At 36.0% G+C, this 20,832-nt stretch overlaps 1 long non-coding RNA gene across 1 annotated transcript in view; it reads right to left on the bottom strand.

The window, feature by feature from the left end:
• Positions 1–80: 80 nt before the first annotated feature.
• LOC145248656 (uncharacterized) overlaps positions 81–20,832 on the bottom strand; it is a 182,560-nt gene continuing 161,808 nt past the window's right edge. The window contains exon 2 of the long non-coding RNA XR_013863383.1: positions 81–405. This is a non-coding gene — a long non-coding RNA (uncharacterized LOC145248656). The remainder of the gene's footprint in view (positions 406–20,832) is intronic.

The following is a 20,832-nucleotide window of genomic DNA, read 5'->3' as shown; positions in this document are numbered from 1 at the left end:
TATATATATATATATATATATATATATATATATATATATATATATATATATATATATATATATGGATTAATGTCCCTCACGTTGGCTTACCTAATAAAACAAGTTATCTCTTCTTTTAGAAACAAATGAAAATCTTGTATTATATCCGATGCTTGTTAATCCGGTTTAAATGGCTTTAAAATTAACTTATTTACGCAATACGTCGATCCACATGTTGTTGACGCCTCCTTAAAACTATACTTGACTCAACGAGAAATCCTTCTTACTGAGAAAGTTATTGACTGTCAGTTTCCGATGTCCCGTAAACTTTAGCCCCGAGGAGTCTTCCTGGTACTGAGAATTTTGAAAACTTTCTTCTATCTTGCCTTTGATTTTTCTTGCAGCGTAGTTGAGTTGTGGATTTATCTAAAAAAAAAAGAAGAAAATAATAAAAAACAAAAAGAATGATAAAACTCAATTCTCTAAATTTTGTGTCCTTCTTCCCATATTTTTTTTTGTTTTTTGCTTTGGTTGAACCTTTGTGCTTTCTCCTAATCTGCCAATATAACCTTCCATTTTTGCTTCATGCTTTAACGTATGCACAGGAGCTCAATTGTGGAGATAAGCACTTTAGCCCATACCCGACTCGAAATCATATGAGGATCTCTGCCCCGATGTGTCTGACATTTGATGGAATATAGTTGGGTGGCACATTTCAGATGATAGACTTCTCTGTCCTTGACCACGCTGGAATGAAGTAAAACTATACCCTAATTTTAGTGCTGCGACTGAGGTTACTCAAAAAAAGAAAAAGAAAACACGAAATTGGATCGGAGATTTAATGATATGTAGATGATTTAATTTCTTCCATGTAATAATTCGACTTTTATAGTCATATTGACCATCGACGTATGCAACATTTGAAGCTTTGTTTACCAGAATACCCACAAATGTGTTTACCTTTAACTCTACTATAAGCAGCCCATCAACCATAAGTATAGTCACCCCAGTATCAATAACGTTTATCTCCACCATCTCCACAATATTTCTGGTCATAGATAATCTTCATTATAATTTTAGATTTTTCATATTCGTACAGCCATTTCTTTACTTTGGACATAAAAATTCTTACCTAAGCTTCTAATAGCATCAATAAAAGAAAGGTAAAGTTCATTTTTAGAGCAGAAAACCTTGAACGCTACTTATCTGGAGTCAGAAAAGGTTAAGTGATTTATAAGAAAATAGTGGAATTAGAGAAATGGGCAGTTCTATTAATCTACTCTATTCTTTTTCTCTCCAGACATTTACGATTTCGTGTAATGCTTGATCTAAAAAATATGGCATGTGCTTTTACTGACCAATGCTGACAACACAGAAAGGATTTTCGAAATGTCAACGCAAATTTATCGATCATAAGATGGATAATTTTTAAAAATTTAAAACAACTTACAGTAAGATATTTCTTATTGAAGTTGTTTATTTATGAAAGGCCGACCCACCTTCAATTGTCTGATGTAAGTGAAATTTGACATGGGCAATAGATTATATTTCTATGGGCAATTTTCAGCTCTGATCTGATGGTGGTTTCTAATTTACAGGTGTTTGAACCGAGTCAGGTGTTAAACGGAGACTATTGAGTGTTGCACAGTGATTCGGGTTTTGTATTTGAAATTAGGCACACAACTAGAAACGATAGAAACATATGGTAATGGTACCTCATTATATGACTCTGTAAAACTCTTGCAATGTGAATTAAACCATTTTGAGATATCTGTGGAAAGATGTCGTAGATTTGGTTGACACCTGCAATTGATAAGGCATCCGTCAATCAAGTTGGAATTTTGGAAGATCAACGTATGACTATTCTGCAAATATCCTGAGAGGTCAAGATTAGTACGGGGTTTGTGGAAACCATAATTTATGACCATTTGCATATGCATAAGGTGTCTACTCGGTGGATTCGTAGGTTGCTGACACCTTTCGAGAAGCAAGAATCTGTTGAGTGCCAAGAAGATGAGTCAAAGTTTTTCAGAAGACTGACTTCAGAAGATGAAACCTGCGTTCATGACTATAATCCAAGATGGAGCATTGGTGACAAATTTACTGGCAAAGCCTAGTTAACGCAGAGGTAGCACTTGGAATCATGCTCTCCCAAGAAGCAAAGGTGCAATGCTCCGCTCGCAAGATTCTGTTAACAGTTTTCTGGGACAAATACGGAATAGAGATGACAGATTTACTAGCAAAGAGTAAAATTACTGGAGTCAATTATGATTCACTTTGAAGCAAAACCAGAGGCCGGACAAAAGGAACAATTTTATTCATCTTCTGTAAGATAACGCTCTGGTCCACAATGCACATGTCACCAGATCAGAAGAAGAGACATGTGGCTATGAAATCCTCTCCCATGACTCTTACTCTCCTGACTCTGCAACTTCCGATTTTCATCTGTTCCCGACCATTAAGTTATGTATAAGGGAAAATCGTTTCACAGATGAAGCAATCTTGATGTCTGACGTTACTCCCTGGTTGGAGGACCATTTTGTAATGTTCTACAAAAACGGCGACCAAACAGATTTTTTTTTATTATAGAACCAATCCTCTATTGATAATTATCCAATATATAGTAAAGATTTCAAAAGTTAAAAAACCAAGGAGTTTAGAACCATCCGTAAGAATCGAAACCAGAATGTTTTGTAGTCAACCCTAGGTAGCTGTTTATCTCTCCAGCTTTCCTTACCATTTGAGCTACTGACAAATAGAGAGGAAATATTAAACATTAAGCGATTTTATCTATGAATGCTTTATTTTGCGCATACGAAAGAGTAAAAGTAGAAGCACTGTTTTATCGGACTTACCTTGCCATGGTCAAATGTTTTATTTTCAATTTTTGCATGCTAAGAATCAAATCGAAAGCATGTTACAAAGACTCTGTATATCAAATTTCAACTCCGTAGACCAAATAGAAAGAGAGGAGTTTGGTATAGAATCTTCGCATACATGCCAACAAAAATCACTTATATATATATATATATATATATATATATATATATATATATATAAATATATATATATATATGCTCTGTAATTACATTGCGCTACTTAAATAAGGATTGGTATATAGAAAAAGCGAAATATAAGTGAATAAACAATATTTTCACATATATATATATATATATATTATATGTAGATCGATGGATCGATAGATAGAAATACAAATATCAATTATATATATATATATATATATATATATATATATATATATATATGCTAGCAGGCTTCCCGGCGTTGCCCGTGGAATCTACTTATATTTTTGCCCCACCGCACCAATGACATCATCTGCTATGATGTAAAACATAGCGTAATAACACATATATTATAGACACTATGACGTCTTTGCGAACAAACAAACAGGAATACGGATTTATAATACACACACAATCATACACGCGCGTGCGAGCACGCACATACACACACATATATATAATACGATAAGAAGATAAAGCGTAAAGTTTGGCAGGAACTTTATTACATTATCAAGTCAATAAGGGTGACAGAAAGAAGGATAATAGGAAAGTAGAGGAGATTTCTTCCTTATTCCTCTTTCTGTAACCCTTATTGACTTGATAATGTAATAAACTTATTATGTAACTTTACGCGTTATATTCTTATCTTAATCTATTTTCTGCTTTTCTTAACCGAAAAGCCTTTCTTTTAATCTGGATAGGTTTGCCTTACTATTGAAAATTTATTATAAACTAGCAGTTCAGCTCGGCGTTTCTCGGGTCCTATATACTGTTCATTACTTTATGTGTGTGTATGTATAAATATATATATATATATATATATATATATATATATGTTAGGTCATATCATATGCTATTGGTACCATGTAACCCAGTACTACCTGCCTCATGGCCAGGTCACCGGCGACTAAACTGGTTCCCCCACCAGACATGTTTGGTGAGGAGGGTGGCTAGTCTCCCTGAAGGATTAAAAACAAGACCTTCAAAAAGGCGAATGAACCCTTTTTCGGGGTCAACGCCCAACTAGCACAATGTGTTTTTGTGTGTATGTATGTGTGTGTGAGGGTGACGAGGGCTCCCGTAAGCTGTGGTGAAGGCAACCTTTCTAGGAGAAGCAAATCTTTGATTTAAAAAAAAAACATTAAGCGGGAGACGAGTACCCGTATTAAGCTGGTCTGCAGTTTAAGTTGTTGCGCGCTATCTTGCACTTGCTTGTTACTGGATCTCAACAGAGACTGCCGTACAAAGCTAAGACTCTTAATCATCATCTGTGTATAGATAACCCTATATATATATGCGCAAAAAGTTGTGAACAGTAGAGAGGGCCCGAAAAAAAGCCGGCCTGAACTGCTAGTAGTAATATAAAGGAGTAGCGTTCGTGTGTGTATGTGTGGTTGTGTGTGTGTGCGTGTGTGTGTGTGTGTGTGTGTGTGTGTGTACAATTCTCCTACAGGCCAAACCACTGAACCGATCGTGAGAAAATCTGGCATGATGACAGTCCTCCAACTAGGGATGATGCACACCATTTTTCGAGATTAAAGTCATAGTTCAAGCTCATAGTCTATGTATGTATACTCTCCTATAGCTCACACCAATAAACCAATCATAACCAAATTTGGTATGATGATTATCCCCCATCTACGAATGGCGCACACTATTTTTCAAAGTCAAGGTTATAGATTAAGGGCGGGTACCCAAGTATCCAGCAAAATCCCCCGCATCTTTGCTAGTATATATATATATATATATATATATATATATATATATATATATATATATATATATATATATACTAGACTACCCGTGACCCATTGGGTTAGTATGTTATATTAGCTATGGAATTCATGTATGAGCGTGACCCTTGTGACGTAAAGAAAATAGTTTTTGCTTGATATAACAAAAACATTTCTATGAAAGTATATCAAAATGAAAAATCACGGACGGATCACTCAAAAATGAAAAATAAAAATCTTCCCTATTCGTGTAAAATTACCTATTTTTCAGAATAATCGCTCAAAAATCGAAAATTAAACATGATTTTTCTTACGAATCGAACGTCGACGAAAGTCATTTAGCAGCAAAAACGCACATGAACCTACCGATAATAACTATAAGAATGAAAAACCCATATTGGAATCTTTCAACCAAGTTATAGAAACTTAAAATCTAAAAAAAAAATCATAATAATAATTAATAAAACTTGAAGCAAAAAAATAAAACCTAAATAAATAAAATAAAATAAAACTAATATTGAAACAGATTAGTAAATGTGGCAACAAATTCACCGTTCTCACGCAACTATTTTTTATCTAGAAATGTAAACAAAAAATAAAAAAGAAGGAAGGAAGGAAGGAAGGAAAAGGAACGGATAGACAGTAGCAGCAGTAGTAGTAGTAATCTTGGCTTTACTACAATTGTTCTTATGTTTGTCAATGGGTCAAAGTTGTTTACTTGTAAAAAAAATAGCGACAGTATAGTTGTAATAAAGAATAGTTGAAAACCACCCCGACTCTTCCCATGTTAAATAATAATTTCGAAATAATAACGTTAATATTTCAGTGCGCAGGTCAAAATCTGCAAAAGAAGAGATTGGTGTTGATTTGTTTACGGTGTTAATAGTTCATGTTTTTGCGCATATGCGCAACCGGATGTCGTAAACCGGAAACTGGGTTACATCACTCGTTACAAGGTTATTTGAGTTTTATAATTATATAGTATATATATATATATATATATATATATATATATATATATATATATATATATATATATATATCCCCGATATAAGAGGCCTCCTATACAGACCTACAGATCTTTTATATCCGGGTTACTTTAATCATGCTTCTTATATCCAGGTTACACTGTACATTAAACCAGGCTCTACTTTGGGACCAGAGAAAATCTCTCTTATATCCGTTTTCTTATATTCGGGTTTCTTATATCCGTGTTACACTGTATATACATAAGTAATTTGTTGCTGTGTGTTTTAAGGGAGGATACGTTCAATCAACACTGCTGGGGAGCCATGATTAAATATACTGTGTTGTTTTTGGATTCCCGAAACACAAATTTATGGTAAACAACTGATGATACCTTTAAGAACATTGATATTATTGCATGTTCATGTAACCTAATGTTCCAACAAAGGGCATTTTTTTATTGTTTTAAAGTAACTTCTAAGAATATATATATATATATATATATATATATATATATATATATATATATATATATATAGTAGTAATTTATGAAATATATATGGCGATAAAGCTACACTGAATATTCGGCGCTTCATCCACTCTAGGATTCCTCAGGCTTGAGTTTTATAAGCCTGAGGAATCCTGCAGTGGATGAAACGCCGAATATTCAGTGAAGCTTAATCGCCATATATATTTTATAAATTACTAACTAGCTCTACCTACGTATTGAGCACGTTTGAAGTAAATACTTAAAGTTTACGCATAAATCTATACTTTCGTATATGAATTTATGTGAGTAAATGAAGTATATATATATATTTATATATATATATATATATATATATATATATATATATGTAATAAGTTATGAAAATATATACGGCAATTAAGCTACAAAGAATTCGTCAGGTATAAGCCTGACGAATTCTCACGAGAATAAAACGCGGAATATTCTGTTTAGTTTAATTGTCGTATATATTATCATAACTTACTACCTAGCGCTACCTATGCATTAAGCGCTGTTGAAGTAAATACAGAAAATTTACGCATAAAACTATATCTTCATATATTAACTTATTTGATTATATCAAGTAATCATATATGTGTGTGGGGGGGGAGTGCGTGCGTGTGTGTGTATGCGTGCGAGTGATTGTGTGAGTGAAATTATAGAAACCATAAAATAAGAAATTGTTGTAATGGATTATGTTCAATGTGAATTAATGAAAATGCAAACTTGATACTCAGATAAGACGAAATGTCATTGCTTTTCGTTCACAGACTGCTGAAACCGCTGCCTTATCTTCAAATCATTCTTGCATGTATTCTTCAATTTGCGCTTAATGCTCATATAACATGCGTCATGTGGTGTTAATTCAGTCACGTGGGATTCAAACTATAAAACCAGATGTTGCAGATGATGGAATGTCAAATTTCATACAATTCGCATTTTGTAGCATTTTATTATTATTATTATTATTATTATTATTATTAATAATAATAATAATAATAATAATAATAATAATAAAAAATTTTTTTCATTATTGTCTCACAAGGAACTTTCACACATATCATAAAGGATCTCTCCTTGAGAACAACCTGTGGTGTTCCCTGAAAGCTAAGTAACACCAAGTTTCCCCAGATTTACAGAACTCTCCACCTATTTCGATAACATTTGCAAATGAATTTGCATCATCGCAGCAGCTGCGCACCATTGATTTTTCGCTAGCAGCGGCCAATGGCCTCCACTGGAATTTGAGTGGCAGTAAGCCTCCCCAAGGTCCCAGTTCTCTTGGCACTTGCCCAGCGGAGGTCTGATCAGCGCCCTCTCCTTGGTCTTTCAATCCTTCACGACCCTTCTCGGGTCTTTAGCATCATTCTTTTGGAGGGTGGCATTGGGTAATGTGAGGGGACTGGGAGAAAACAGTGAGCTTATAGGTATGCAGCTTCATTGTTCTTGGTTCCATGCAATGCTTCATGTTTTGTCTCGGCTGCAGCTCGTCTGGCTCGCACATGTTGCTTATTATTATTATTATTATTATTATTATTATTATTATTATTATTATTATTATTATTATTATTATTTTCTCACTAAGAGTAGTTACACCAGCTATCATCAGATATTGCTCTCTGTGAACAACTTGTGGTGTTATCTGGAGTCTGAGTGACAACAAGTCTCCACAGATTTTCAGTACGCTTGACCTTTTTGGCTAACCTTTGCAAAATAGTTTGCATTATCGCAACAGCCACTTACCATTGATTTTTTAGGGTATTAGTCCTCTTTACACTTAACCAGCAGAGGTCTGAATAGTGCTTTCTCTCCCCAGTCTTTCCATCCTCCTCACTTATTTGTGTGGTGCCAGTTTATACTGACATATACACAAAAAATGGGGAGGCGGTATCTCATAATTATACTGTTGATTCCATTTGATGTTGCTGTGCGTTTTACGTCTGTAGCCGTTTCTGTGTGTCCAGTTTGGTTCTGTAGTTCATGTGTGTTACTCTCCACATACCAGGGTTTTCATTAATATTTCTGCAGTTTTCATTATTCTTGGATAACAATTTTATCTTCTCAGCCATCCCTCTGATTCCAATCTATCCCATTCTTTTTTCAAAGTGTTTCGGTATTGTTCCTAGTGCTCCTATTATTAGTGGTGTTATCTTGACTTCCTTCATTTTCCAAATCCCTATGAGCTTTTTGCCCAATTCCGTGTATTTCTTCCGCTTCTCCGTCTCCTTGATCTTTACTCTGTGGTCTGCTGAAACGGCAACATCTATGATCTAGCAGTATTTCCTTCTTGCTAACTATCATGATATCCAATTTCTTCCTTGAATGGGTTTATCTGTTTCTATATTTATATGCGATGGGATCTTTCATATTCCAGTACTGCTAATACAATTTGTCTGGGTGTTCAAGATGCAACCCTCTGCATAATTCCCAGTACTACCTTCCCCATTTTGTCGTGTCTATTTTAAAATTTCTTTTTGGGCTAGTTTACTGCATTCACTTATTATGTGGTTTATTGTTTTGCCTCTTTGTTCCCAGATTCTGCATTTGGTTGGTTCTAATCACGTTATCTTATGCGACTGTTATTAGTGATTCAGTTTCCCAGTTTATGCTCCATTTTATTAGCCATTTCTAAATGTTTTCGTTAGTCTTATCTTTTGTCATCCGTATGAATCGTCTGTGTTGCTGTTTACTTCCCATTTTTCTTTCCTCGTCTTATTCCTCGTCTCTTCTATTGTGTTTGTTTCTTCTATATCTCTTGCTGCGGTAATAATTATTTCGGTGTTCTGCATCATATATTTTTCTGTTTTTTTTTTTTTTACACACTCTTCTATCCATACCATCCCTCTTCCTCCGGCTTTCATTTTCACATAGAGTCGGTCAGTTTTCATGTCTTCTCGTTGAGATTCCTTAGTTCTTTGGTCCAGCTTATAAACGGTCCAGAGTATGTTGCTTGTGACACTGCCCACGTGCTTATTCCTTTAATTAGGTGTCTACTATATAGTTTAGTTTCAAAGAGTTTTCTTTGTTTTTTTCTGAGGTATCCCGTTCACATTTTCTCCTTCATTTCTGTTGCTTTGATTTTGTCAGTTTCCAGAATCCCAAAATATTAATAGTTATCATGTTCACCTAGTGCCCTTATCTGTCAGGTGGTGTCACTCGGACTCCAGGGAGCACCAGCGATTATTGCCAGTGAGTGATCACTGATTATTACTAATGTGAGAAATTCAAGTGAGTACACACGCTATATATATATATATATGTCGCGACTTCTCGGGAGGAGGCTAAACATCTTGTAAATCGGTTTTCTACTGCATGTAAAGCCTTTGGCTTGACAATCAGTATAAAGAAAACGGAAGTCATCTACCAGCCACCACCTACACCAAAACAAGTACAGGGTGTTAAACAGAAACAAACCGTGCACAATTTTCCTCAGATGTCGATTCAGGTAGATGGGAAAAACCTGAAGTATGTTAACAAGTTTACATACTTGGGAAGTGTGGTTGATTCAAGTGCATCTCTTGACCATGAAGTTATCAACCGTATCTCTCGAGCAAGCAGCGCCTTTGGCAAGCTGCACACAAGATTATGGAATGTTCGCGGTTTAAGCCTGAAGACAAAAATTCATGTATATAAGGCTGTAGTACTGTCCACACTTTTGTATGCCTCGGAGACGTGGACCCCGTACCGAAAACAAATTTCGCAACTTGATGTCTTCCATAAGAGATGTCTACGTGCCATTTGCGGTTTTACTTTGAAAGACAAAATATCAAATGCGAAATTATTCACACTTTGTAAAATCAGCAACATCGAAAGCTTCTTAATCCAGTCGCAGCTTCGATGGGCGGATCATGTGATGCGAATGGATGATGATAGGACACCGAAGCAACTCCTGTATGGCCAATTAGACAGAGACCGTCGAAACGTGGGACGACCATGATTGCGTTACAAAGACAAAATAAAGTCTAATTTGCAGGTTCTAAATATTGAATATAACAACATTCAAAAGACAGAAGGAAGTGGATAGAAATGTGTGACAGAAAAATCAAGGAGTTCTCGGCGTTTTGCATCGAAAAACTAAAAGAAGCGAGAGTCAAGTCAAACAATAATACTGAGCAGTGTGGGGCTAAATTCTCGCATTTATATGTCTGTCACCACTGCGGTCGCCATTGCAAGTCTCTAGCAGGACTAAAGTGTCACATACGTCTAAGTGAATGTCGACACGCTGTGTTCTAGACCTTCAGGTCAATTGTCGGAGTCTCATACGTCGAAAATCGATAATTTTTATATAATGGTGTGAATTTAAGATGTAAAAGTCAAGTATCATATTTCAATTATGCTCTAAACAGAAACATTCATTATCTTATAAAAAAAAACTACTATTGATTTTATATACCAGGCTCTGCTCCCTGTGCTTTGATAAACTTCTAAAATGCACTTTTGATGTTAGATGATATAAGTGCGTTAACATTGGTCAAAATCGAACTGTTCCTTCTTTAAATCGGTTTTTCGATTATCTATTTTCGCTTCCTATCGGCGGCAATGCGATAGAAAATCTAGGTAAGAACACTCCGAAATACAGGAAGTACATTTTTGTGAAATCTCGCAAAAATAAGCGCATACATTTCAGAGTCCAAAGAGAATGAACTCACACAGACACACACACACACTGACACACACATAAAGACAAATTGTCTTTATGTATAATTTAATATATATATATATATATATGTATGTATATATATATATATATATATATATATATATATATATATATATATATGAGGAAACTGTTGAATCTGCAAAATGTGAAATGATCTATAGCCCCACACATATCCATTCCCCATAAAAGATATGCATCAAAACACGAGGAAGATGAATCACTAAAAAGAGGAAGTTTCAAATTTAAATTTCCAGCAGGCATGGCTGACATTGGCAAAAAGTTGAAAAGTGTCGATTACATATCCACCTGGATATAAATAAGTGACGAAACTGGAAATACGTTTTAATCTTCTAAGTAACACATGGACCAATAAATGTCTCTCTCTCTCCTAAACATGTTATACATACACATACACACAGACACAGACACACAGACACAGACACACCCACACCCATATATATATATATATATATATATATATATATATATATATATATGCATTCTTATGCATGCAACAGAACAAATACTATGAGCACAAATACATATATATATATATATATATATATATATATATACACACACACACACACATACACAAATATAACTTCAGATTGAATCCTATGAAATAAAAATTAAACTATAAATATAATGCATCATATTTTTTGTATATATATATATATATATATATATATATATATATATATATATATACATTAATATTAATAATAATATATATATATATATATATAATACATAATAAAATACACGTAAAAAGATAAACGATAAAAACGAAGTCAATAAATCGTCTATGACATCATAGCGTAATGGCGAGGCGGAGATGTTAACCTTAATATATCGTTTAAAAAATCAGTAACACAACCTCGTAAACAGGTAAACGATGAAAACGAAAGCAGTAAATCATCTATGGCATCATAGCGTAATGGATTAGGGCGCTGAACAGGAATACATAATTGCCAAGTTCGAAGCCTAACAACAGTCAAGCTACGCTGAAGAGGAGTAGGGCCCCGAAACATGCGTGTCCGTAGATTACTGTTTAAAAAAAAAAAAAAAAAAAAAAAAAAAAAATAATAATAATAATATATATATATATATATATATATATATATATATATATAAAGCTGAACGTCTGTGTGTGTGTCTGGTAACGAATAGGCTCTTATACAGTTGACTATTATAGGAAACTGATCACATATCATGATAGAAGATGTATCGAGACACAAGAATGGGTATGTTTGATCTAGCATAATGATGATACATTAAAATTGTGGGGTCTTCGTACGCGCCTGGTTCACAAAGTATGGAAATAAAAAATTAAAAATAAAAAAAACGTTTACAAGTGTTTTTGATATAAATGTACATAATAATACTTTGATAAGTATGCTTTAGCTTAAATAGGGATGGTATAATCAAATTGGGGTGTCTGCGTTCGCGCCCGGCCTACATAGAATGGAAATAGGCACACATTTTAATAAATGCTTTTCATATCTATCTGCGTAAGTATACTTTGATAATTATGTTTCAGTTTGAAGAAATATGGTATGATAAATTATGGGGTGTTCGTTCGAGCCGGGGATGGAAATATGTCACAAATTTTTACAAGGTGTTTTAATATAGATCCACAGAATATTGTGATAAGTGTTTCAGTGTGAAAAGGTATGGTATAATAACTTATGGCGTTTATCTATTTTATTTTTACTTTCATCATATTTTGCTTTAGTTTTGATACCCCCACATTCGAAGCTATCTCTTTACAACCCTTCCTTTTCATAACCTATTATACTTTCATAAATCAGAATCCATTTTCTGTATGCTGTTTTTGAACCCAGTGAACGACGGGTACTTTTGCTAGTATATATATATAACAGGCAGCCTGTCATTGCCCGGTTGTAAAGTAAGCTTAAATATAATATATTGATTAATGCAAATTTTGTATTTATTATTATACCAGCCTAGGTGCCCGGCGTTGCCCGGGTGTTTGTAGGTGTGTGTTGAACAAAATAAAAATGTTGTAATAGGCAGGCAGGCAGGCTCGCGCTCGCGACGCGAAGGCGGAAAAGAAAATGTAGGTGTGTAACGGTGTTAGTTGAGCAAAAAAAGAAAAGAAGGAAAATTGAGAGCACAAATAAATAAATAAATAAGATGTGGAATTAGGCAGGTAGGCTCGGACCCGTACTGTGAAGGAGGAAAAGAAAAAAAAACATGACGCGTTAGCTGTTGCGCCCATCACCAAACCGGAAGTAACGTAGGTTTAAACTAAAGGCTAGACAATTGAAAAGAGGCGATGACTTTCGACAATTACGACGAAAAAGCAAACACTCCTTGTGGAATAGTGCCCAGTTGAGGGCGAAGAAATTAATTTTGGGGCCAATTTCTCGATCTTTGTCCTGTGAAGGGTCGGTCTTCAAAATGTTAGCGCTCTCAGGAAAATGTGTTACTTCTGTGGAAAGTTTGGCGAAACATACCAACATACATACATAGATTAATACATACATTTAAACAGACAGGTGATATTTATATAATAGATTATATTGGACCCAATATATAGTGATGTTTTAAAAAGTTTTAAAGAAATGACTCTGTGCTACCACCGAGAATCGAAACCAAAACGTTGAGTTAACGACTTACTTTTTCATTTGTCGTAAACGCCTGAACTATGCATACTTATTTGTTGCAGGGCTAAAAATTAATATATATATATATATATATATATATATATATATATATATATATATATATATATATTTGTGCTTACTATAACCTTTTTACGCAAATATTACACAAGTATAAATCGTATAGATTATCTGCATGAATATAATTACACGTAATAGTTAACTAAAGATTATCATACCATAAGAAAACCGAAAAAACTCATAGTGAATTAATAAAAATCAATGTTTAAAAAAGTATGCAAATTAGCTAGATCTTTTGCAAATGAGTGCAATTCCACAACCCATATATAACAAAGTTGAATTTTTTTTTTTAAATAAATAGAAAAAAGTGCTTTTTATATGAATATCAATACAAAAAAAATTATAGGGGTTTATATATATATACATATATATATATATATATATATATATATAGATATGCAGATCGTGATGTTAAGATCACTCTCGACCTTCTTGAATGGCATTTAGTATTTATATAAATGTTAATTTCAACTATTTCTCACTGCAGTTAAAGTTCACTGAGCGTTTTTTTTTTTTTGCTCATGGAGTCATATATGACTTTGTGGCCAGAGTCAAATCTCACGACCGGTGGTGATTGTGAATCCCTACTGTGATGATTGTCCGTAGGTATTAAAAATTAATATATATATATATATATATATATATATATATATATATATATATATATATATATATAGTCATTCACATACAGTGTTGTTTCGCTGTATCACAGATCATTAGTGCGGCTAGACAGGCAACTACGTCAAGCCAAGATCGAAACTCGACCGCCCATACGACAATCAAGGCTTCTAACCATTATGCTAATCGGCTGCTGCTGTGTACGTGTAGTGAATTAACGATGTTTTGACATCGTCCGAATACCTAAGCTCGATTTGTTTACACAGAGATCGTCGCTTAATACACTAATGGTACTTCGTATACCACTTCCCAATATGCTCAACCATGCTCAAGGATGGAATACTGTTGCCATATCTGGACAGGAGCTGCTAAAAACAGCCTATCCTGCCTTGACAGATTACAAAATAGACTTCGTGGCTTAGTGGGGGATGCCCTTTTCTCTACCCTGAAACCTCTCTCCCACAGAAGAGACGTTGCGAGCCTATCCTTGTTTTTCGTTATTTTCATGGCAGGTGCTCGTCTGAACTCGAATCTCTGGTCCCCCTTCGCCAATCTTTCACGAAAAACACCAGTCTAGCTGAATCCACTGTCAAAAGTTTCCCCCACTCTTTATCTGTGCCTAAATAAAAAAAAAGCTTCTTTCTTAGAACTGCACGCCTGTGGAACTCTGTTCCGTCTGCCTGCTTCCCACCTGACTACAACTTACATGTGTTCAAGTCCAACGTTAACAAATTCCTAATGAACCGGCCCCTTAAGTAAACACTTCATCAAATCTCCACACTAACGTAATGTACTTGCAATAAACCTTATCCCTGAGTCGCTTCCGGGCCTTGATAAGTGGTGATCACTGTGTAAAAAAAACCAAGATAGGAAACATTATAGTCATCCACATACAGTGTTGTTTTGCTGTATCACAGCTCATCAGTGCGGCTAGACAGGTAACTACCTCAAGCCAGGGTCGAGACCCGACCGCCTGTACGACAGCCAAGGCTTCTAACCATTATTCTAATCAGCTACTTCTGTGCGGGCACTGAATTAACGATGTTTTACATCATCTGAATACCTAAGCTAAATTTGTTTACACAAAGAACATCGTTTAATATGCTAATGGTAATTCGTATATCACTTCCCAATATGCTCAACTCAAAATAGGGAGCATTATAGTTTCACTGTTAGTGTTCATTATGCATAGAGTGTGGATTTGGGTGTGTATGTGTTAGGTTAGGTTATTTCTAGGCACTTTCGCAAGGAGAAATTTCCTTTTATGGGGACATGGTTTAAAAATCTCATTTTTATGCCCGTACAGGCTATGGATGGGTTATTAATTGCCTGAAGCATTCTGTATTTTTCCATAGTGCATAACAGGCAGATCTTGGAGGTTGGGGCATAAGTTTTTTTTTACATGGACTTTCCATTCAATTTTATACAGGGTGGTGGATTCTTTAAGTGCCCAAGTGGTGGTTGCTAGAGAAGTGTCGAATCTCTTTTCATAGTATTTAAAAGGTGTTGTGGGTATATATCCTCTGTTTAAAAGCCCCTTGTGTCATCCCAATGTAAATCTCCTCTTTACTGTCAGAAATGACTTTGGCATGGTAAACTATAGATTTAATGGTGCATCCCCTTTCCAGAGGGCAAGTATTTCCTTTCCTACATGAGCACGGGGTTATTTGGGTTATTTGGGTAGGGGGTTTAGAGGTCAGGATTGACCCAACAAAAGGGCAGCAAGAGTAGAGCATGTTTCTGTGGAATTTGTTGGTGGGTGGAAAATGTTTATCTACTAGGAAGAGAAATCGTCTGCCTATAATGTATTTGACACTTAGGGAGAAAGGGTAGAACCAGATGGCGTTCCTAGTTTTAGATCTGTGCTGTTTGGTGCGTTGAGAAGGTATATATGATATATATATATATATATATATACTCTCTATATCCGCTATCATGGAGGCCCTTATTGTAGTATGGGGCAGCTTGGTGGAAAATCTCTCGGTTGTATGAAAGGTTGGAGATTCTTCTGCTGATGATTGGGACAAGGTTCTCGAACACACGAGGTGGTTGGCACGATTTGGTATTGATGTATCTAAGTTGTTTTGTGTGTTAGTGATAGGGTCTGGGTGAATTGCTGGCAGGTCCAATGTCGCATCTAAAAAATCTACGCTAGTAAGTTGGTGTCAATGGTGACCTTGAATCCCAGTTCTTTAAGCAATTCGGTCAGCTGCTTTCTTAAGTTATCCACTAATGACCGTCATCTCAGTAAAGTTTAGTTGGTTGTTTTTGTTTTACGGCATACCAACCCTTTTCAGGTTATTTAATGCCGAATCCAGTTGTTTGGGAGAACATTTTTTTTAATAGAATACATTTTTTCCATGTCGGTTTCTAGTTAACCCATAGTTGGGACCCTAACAGGTACGAATCCATTTATTTTGAAGAATAATTTTTTAATAGAATATTTTTTCTCAAGTCAGTTTCTATTTAACCCATAGTTGGGACCACACCAGGTACTACCAATCCGGGTCAGAGTGGACCTGGGAGCAATGGCAATATAAAGGGTGGTTCCACACTCCCCAAATCCCGCAAGCTGGAGCCTCACCATCGGATATAGTTTAAGATCATATCCAGGATCCATCTCGGTAGCGACCGAATTCATGATTAGGGAATTTATTATGCAGAGAGTGTAAAATAAAAAGGCCTATCATATCGCACACAAATAAAAAAATAAAGAGGGGTATATTCAGCGTCAGATACTGGGTCTTAGACTGGGCATGTAAGAGGGGTTGATCAACCGTTTATAGCAATGTAGAGGAATTTTAATTAGGGAGGCAGGTAGGGTTTATGTCAGAAGACGGTTGATCCAAAAGTATACATATATTACTCCTGGTTTGGAGGAGGTTTATCGGCATAGTTTAAAATGTTTCCATGTTTAAATTTCCTTTTGTGCCTGCATCTAGATATAATTTCTGATTTAGAATTTAGGATGTTTAATTTTTCTGGTACGTTATAATCGTTGTGGCATCTGTGTTGCAGAGTAGGCAGTATTGTGAACATGGAAAATAGGGTTTTTAATATGAATATCAATGCATAAAATAACTCAAAATTATAGGAGTACTAGCAGGCCGCCCGGCATTGCACGGTCGTAAAATACGCTTAAATATGATATTTTGATTAATGCAGATTTCGTATTTATTATATTATATTGGACTCCAAATCTCTACTCGTATGAATTTGTTGTTTATTTTATGTATTGATAGTAAAATAATAGGCAAAGTAGATGTTGTATATATAACTATAATTAATTGAATTACTAAAAAAAAAGGAGTGGTATATTCAGTGTCAGATACTGGGTGCTAGATTTGGTATGTAAGAGAGGTTGGTCAATCGAAAAGAGGGGAGACTTTCGAGATTATCGGCGAAAAAAAGCGACCTCTCTCTGTAGAAAAGTGCCCAGTTTAGGCTGAAAGAATTACTGCTTTTGGCTAATTTTTTCGATATTCGTCGCCCGAAGGACCAAGCTTCAAAACAAACCAATCACGTGAAAATCTGCCCCCTCTGCTGAAAGTTTTACGCATGCATACATAAATACATACATTTAAACAGGCAGGTGGGGTTTATAATATAGATTATATTGAACCCAACATCTCTACTCCTATAAATTGTTTTTTTTTTGTGCATTTATAGTGAAATAAAAGACAACACAGAGGATGTATATATAGTTCTCTGGTTGAATTACTACAAAAATAAAAATAAATAAAGGATATATTCAGTGTCAGATACTGGGTACTAGATTGAACATATAAGAGAGGTTGGTCAACCGTTTATAGCAACGGAGAGGAATTGCAATTAGGGAGGCAGTTCGGATTTATGCCAGACGGTTGATCTAAAAGGCTTCAGATATTAGTCCTGATTTGGAGGAGTTTTACGGTAAAGTTTAGAGTTTTTTTCTTTCTATGATGAAGGTCACTGAAAGAGAACAGAGATAATCCTAGATTTTGTTTCCAGCCAAAAGACCAAGGAACAGAACTTATATTAATCGCCATCAACGGCAGCAAGATATGACAGAAAGGCAGAAATGTGAAATTTGAAAAGCTAGCATCATAGAGAAAGAGTACTGGGTCTTGCAAAATGCGGGTGACAGCCCTATCACGATAATCCAGTAGGGGCGCCTCAAGCGATTAGCAATAAACTAATCCCTTCTCAAAGGATAAGAAGACAAAACCTAAAAGGGTGGATTCCATAAAACCGTACATTCATATCTGATCTACCACTTCATTCCATGTTTAAAAAGGATGTGTCCTCTATAGTATAAGACCTGACCGAATGGTTCGTTGTAGGCATAGACCAATTCATACCATCCAAAAAATTCCAACAAAAACCTAACAGCCAGCCATGGATCTCCCCTAGAGTGTGCTGCTGCCATCGCACACAGAAATCACCTTTTCCATAGCGACCAACGTAATAGATGCACTGAGACTAAAGCTGCTTTCAGGACCGCCAACAACCACTGTAAAAGAGTAACAAAAAATGCAAGAGAACTATATGCTCAATTCGTTAAATCCAAAGTAGCTGAGCAGTGGCTTGGTGTCCACCAGTTCTGGCAAATAGAAAATAGGATCCTGAACAGAAACGTGCGTTCTATCCCAACCATTATCAATGGACCAGAGGTCATCTCGACAGCATTCAACAAGACCAAACTATTTGCCAATAACTTTGCGGCAAATTCTACATTGTGCGATGAAGGCCATCAACTCCCTGTATTCCCTCCTATAACAGACAAAACGCTATGCAACACACAAATATCTGTGCGTGAAGTCGCCAATTTAATCAAGAACCTTGACTCCAGTAAAGCAACTGGTCCTGACGGTATTCCAATTATAGTGTTAAAAAAAATTACAACCAGAACTTGCTCCCATACTTACCAAATTGTTTAAGCGTTGCCTTAAGGAGAAGTGTATTCCAACGCCCTGGAAAACCTCATCAGTATGCCCTGTATTTAAGAATTCAGGTGATAAGTCATCTCCCTCTCAGTACAGACCAATAAGTCTCCTGTGTGTCATGAGTAAGTTGATAAAATTCACAATAAATAGAGAAATAGTCAACCATCTCAGCAGAACCAACCTTCTTAGGGACACTCACTATGGTTTCCGTTCTGCTATATCTACAGCAGATGTGTTAACGGTTATATCTCATAAGATTAGCGAATCTCTCGACAAAGGCTTCATTTCTAGGGCAATTTCTCTTGACATATCAAAGGCCTTCGATAAGGTTTGGCATAAAGACCTTCTACACAAGATTTCCAGCTACGGTATAACTGGAAATGTTTTCTCTATCATTAAATCATTTCTCTCTGATAGGCTCATAAGAGTAGTGGTTGATGGGCAGAAATCAGAGGCCCACAGTATTAATGCTGGAGTCCCTCAGTGGTCCATACTGGGCCAAACTCTCTTCCTGATCTACTAATATGATCTCCCTAAACACATACATCCTTTCGTTGGCATGTATGCTGATGATCTGACTATCTATGGCAACACATCAAAGGCCGTAAATGATGATGTTCTCTCTGATTCTCTCTCCTCTGATCTTGAACACGCGGTACAGTGGGGGAAGAGGTGGCTGGTTACCTTTAATGCATCTAAGACAAAGCTCCTATCTCTACATCATAAACACTCTGATCCCCATCTGGCATCAATTGAAATGGATGGCTCTTGTCTAGGGGAGCCCCTATGTTTTGACAAGCTTCGGGGTTTGACCTTTACTCCTGATTTAAAATGGAACACATACATCAAGTATGTGGCCAAGGTCGCTGAGAAAATGGTGGGATCCTTCTACCGCTCCAGAAGATATGTCACTAATGATGCAATTCTCTATCTATATAAAAGCCAAGTACGTCCAAGGTGGGAGTACTGCATCCACATCTGAGCAGGAGCTGCTAGAAACAGCCTATCCTGCCTTGACAGAGTACAAAATAGACTTCGTGGCTTAGTGGGGGATACCCTTTTCTCTTCCTTGCAACCTCTTTCCCACAGAAGAGACGTAGCGAGCCTGTCATTGTTATTTTCATGACAAGTGCTCGTCTAAGCGCCATTCTCTGGTCCCCCCTCGCCAATGTTTTTCGAAAAACACCCGACTAGCTGAAACCACCGTCAATAATTTTCCCCACTCTTTATCTGTGCCTAAATCAAAACGTAGATTCCATTAACAAAGCTTCTTTCTTAGAACTGCACGCCTGTGGAACTCTGTTCCGCTTGCCTGTTTCCCTCCGGAATTCAACCTGGATGTCTTCAAGTCCAACAAAAACAAATTCCTGACAAACCGCCCAATTCTCCAATACTATTACTACACTATCCTATTGATTACTGTACACGCAATAACCCTTATCTCCGAGTGCCCTCGGGCCTTGATAAGTGGTGAACTCCATGTAAAAAACAAAAACTGCACACGAGCTAACCTCAGTAAAAGAGAGAATAAGCCACCTCACCAATGGCCGAAACTTGGGTGGATTTGTATGTAAGGGTGAAAATCTCTCTCATCCCATCGTCCGACTGAAACCTCCATCATTTTTTGTCTCTCTGTAATTAAAACCTAAGTTTAAACATTTCTGTAAGAATATAATGCTTTCTGGGATCCCTTTCCAAAAAGTGTCGGA

This window comes from Euprymna scolopes, chromosome 27 (genome assembly GCF_053919585.1).
Source record: "Euprymna scolopes isolate OS-2025 chromosome 27, ASM5391958v1, whole genome shotgun sequence".
NCBI lineage: Eukaryota > Metazoa > Mollusca > Cephalopoda > Sepiida > Sepiolidae > Euprymna > Euprymna scolopes.
This window is presented reverse-complemented; position numbering and strand designations above follow the sequence as displayed.